At 34.3% G+C, this 3,979-nt stretch overlaps 1 long non-coding RNA gene across 1 annotated transcript; it reads right to left on the reverse strand.

The window, feature by feature from the left end:
* Nucleotides 1-1,810: 1,810 nt before the first annotated feature.
* On the reverse strand, nucleotides 1,811-3,703 carry LOC111895381 (uncharacterized). Its single transcript, XR_002851548.3, has 3 exons — nucleotides 3,435-3,703; nucleotides 2,337-2,646; nucleotides 1,811-2,152 (listed from the first exon to the last, which is right to left on the reverse strand). It is a non-coding gene; the product is annotated as an uncharacterized LOC111895381 (long non-coding RNA).
* Nucleotides 3,704-3,979: the final 276 nt, after the last annotated feature.

The raw sequence follows: 3,979 nt of genomic DNA on the forward strand, positions 1-3,979 counted from the left end.
ACATAATGCATATCAAGAAAAATCGGGCCAAGCACTCCAAAACATGGAGTTGCGGCCGCACACTTGAGTGTACGGCGACACACATGTGTGTGTGGCCGCACACCCATCCCAGCCACACACTCCTACCTATATATACCACACTTAGTCATTTTGAACACTTTTTCCACTTCTTCAAAGCTAGAACTCGAAATCCTCTCAAGTATCATCCAACTCTTCACTCCAATCTTCAAACAAGTAAGTGATTCATCCCTTGATTTACTATTACATGACCTTAACTAGCCTTCATCCCCACTTAGATCCATGAAAACACGCTTTTGGTGTAGATCTTCAAAAACACCAAGAACACACACTAAGTTTTGGACCCTAATCACCTGTTTCAAGCCTCTATAACATATATATATACTTGTTATACCTGGTTATATGTTAAGAACACTTATAGGTATGCTTGAAAAACTCGAGTTTATCATCTTCATGAAGGGTGTGCGGCCGCACACCTTCATAGTGGCCGCAAACACACTTTTTAGGTCATAAAATGGCAATAAACTCCATATAAGGCTAGAACATGAAGTGAGAAACCTTCCTAGATGGGTCCTAAGGCCTTAGAATACGTTTTGGCACACTTCATGGGTAGTGTGCGGCCGCACACACATCCTGGCCACACACACACAAATATGGTGTATTTTGACCATACACTCCCTTGTACAGCCATAGACCCCTTATATACAATCATATATCGTTGTAACACTTCAATATAAGTGTTTACTGGCCATTAAGGTGGTCCCAATTCTATAATTAGTTGCTTCAAACACTAATTATATACATACATATGTCATTATATGCTTAATAGGATTCGTTTGTGCTCAATTCCACAATTGACACTCAACCTCCTAACCGATCCTACCATCGCATCACTCACTAACAGGTGAGTTCATACCCCCTTAATTAACCTTTTGTATGTTTTAAATGATTTTATGGGGGAAGAATACAAGTTGAATCATACTAGATATTATGTCAATCACATTTGATTAATGATTGGTACGCCAATGGATCTACTATGCTTTAAACTGTCTTGTCAACAAAACTGCTTCAAAACGATTTCCAAACACTTTTACAAGTTAAACTCTTGATAAAATTTAGTTTTAGTTTCCAATTAATTACTTTCAAAACTCTTTAATCTTATATACTGTCAAATCATGTCCAATACATATATGGTTATATAAGTAAGGTTTGAAGGACTTAGGACTGATAATACGCTCTATTTCCTGTTCCTTGTTTGCTTGTGGACTTAGAGTCGCCTATTGTTTGTCCAGGTGTCGTTTGATCCTTAGTTATATATCATGTGTATATGTATAGACATAAAAACTTCCTGTCTTATTTCAATACAATCAACTATACAAATGATCTTACTAGTAAACTATAATAGGTATAGTTTGGCGTTACACTACTTACTGCTTCTAGTACAATGTAACATACAATGATTCAATACATACTGTAAACAATACACTACACTATACAACTGAACACACTATAATGAGAGTCAGAGAGAAAATACACTAATACATATTATTCATACATACTTTATACTACACTAGAGAACTCACTATGATGGGGATCGGGAAAGACATATACTACACTATCACTACAAATAAATTTACATTTAGTGGCAGATAAAAAGTGCCACTAAAAGCCTTTTGGACAATCAGCGGCACAAAAAATAAGTGCCACTAAAAACGCTGCCACTAAAGACCTTTAGTGGCACATTTTGGTTGTGTCGCTACAGCCTTATTAGGTTTTAGTGGCACTTTTTTATTATGCCACTAAAGCACATGTAGCTTTTAGTGGCACAATTTTTTATGACACTATATAACTTCTAAAATAAATATTATTTTCATAGTTTTAGTGACACTTTTTAACAAAAAAAATATATGTTAATAACTTAGGCCTTATTTCATAATATAAAATAATAATAGTTCAATGAAGATAAGAAATGGAAACACAATATTGTGTTACAAGACCCATATACTCTATTCCTATACACCCAAGTGTGGTCACCCTATAAAGCCTTCATCATGTCCAAGACGATACTGAATTTGGTAGACACCATGTTATTCAACCTAGATTGTGCGAATCTTTTCCATTTCTCTGTGTGAAGCTACAAGAAAGAGAATAAAAGAAAGTCAGAATTGTAAAAACATGGAATTTTACCAATACTAAAAAAAGATTTTTAGTATGAAAAATAGATTTCAAGCTATAAAACAACCAGACTTCTGGCAAAAATAAAATACAGATATTTAGTAAAAACATAATTTCAATAAAAAAAAAAGATAAAAACTTACCAATTCTAGGGCTAATATTAGAATTGAAGATGATAATGATGGAAGTGGTTGTCTTGATGCAGAAGTAGCTCTAGCAAAAGTTGTGGGTTGGAATGATGTTTTTGCAACATGTTGAGCCACTAGAGAACGAATGTAGTTTGGTAATTTCTAAAGTGCACCTGAAGCAAAACTTGCAACATGCAAAGGTGATACATTTAAAGTAGTAGATGAACCACCAGCTTTTCTTCTTTTTGGGCTAATATCACATTCCATGATTATATTTAAACAAAATCAATCACTTTGTAGTAAGGTCTCCTCACTTGGTTTATATCTGCAACAAATACAATCAAACAAAATTACAATTTAAGTAAAGAAGTTTAGAAACACAAATGGCATCCTATGATGAATGTAATGATTCTTAACATACATAAATAAGTTGTTATAAGAAAGGACAGCTACTACCATAGGGATTTTACAAATGAGAACGTGAATCAAGGGGTAAAATCTAACTAGTGTGACTGACATTTGATAACCATGATTGTTAAACATATCAAGTTCAGTCAACTAAAATCATTATTAGAAAAATGCAAACTATAAATTTATATTAATGTTAACCATCACATTATGAAGCTACAAACGATGGTTACAGATTTATTTGTGTTTATTTATTTATAATGATAATTAGAGTAAAGACAAACAAAAAAAAAAGCCAATGCAGCTATCAAGAAAAAAAACATTTCGTTGCTAGAGTCTAACACTAGAATACAAATTAACTGGGATTTTAGAAGCTTGATCATGCTTTTCATCTTGGAATTCCAATTATACATCTCAGAAAATTATATGCATCCTCCAATATCCAGAATCTCGCTTGTCCTCCTTAGTTCTCGGTACTTGGATGTAGGTTCCATAAATAAAAAGCAATGATGTTTTCAAGTAGCATTGATGATGAATTGAGTCGTGAAGAACAAAGAACACCATAAATCGCCTGAAGCTCTGACTTAATCAAGAATCAGGGTTTGTTATGGTTTCTTATTGACTCCTCGTGAATACGAGTCGAAGAACGATATGAGACGTATATTTTTATGCCTGATTTCTAAAAAGGAAAAAAGGATTTCATACCTGAGTCAGAGATATGTGGTCAGAGTGTTTAACAAGCAGTATCAGGGGCAACGACGACGAGGTTGCAAACATATTCATGAGCGATTTGGAGTCTAGAGTCTAGTTTATGTTATTGGAGATGAAAATAAGGGTTTACGAAATCTGTGGGAGACAATGGGACTTAGAGTGGGACGTAACCATAAGGGTAAGGCAATTAGGGATTTCAAAAGCTAAAGAATGGGGAAATTTTTTAATAGGAGGGAATTAAAGTGTAGGAGGGGTTTTGTAATTTTTGTGGAAAAACATTTTCCCGCTGCAAGAAAATAGAAGGGACTTTCAATCTTCTGAGGAAACCTACAGTGGCACAAAGAAAAATGACATTAAAAGTATTTTATAGTGGCACAAATGCAAAGTTCCATTAAAACTTTGTGCCACTAAATGTAATTTTATTTGTAGTGTATTACATACACTATATACACACTATGCAATAAAGGTGAGGCACTACTTCAGGGCATGGCATCTCTGTCATGACTCGATATGTATCCAGAATCTCGTGGAAGGAGAAC

The sequence above is a fragment of the Lactuca sativa genome, chromosome 4 (genome assembly GCF_002870075.4).
Source record: "Lactuca sativa cultivar Salinas chromosome 4, Lsat_Salinas_v11, whole genome shotgun sequence".
In the NCBI taxonomy this organism is placed as follows: Eukaryota; Viridiplantae; Streptophyta; class Magnoliopsida; order Asterales; family Asteraceae; genus Lactuca; species Lactuca sativa.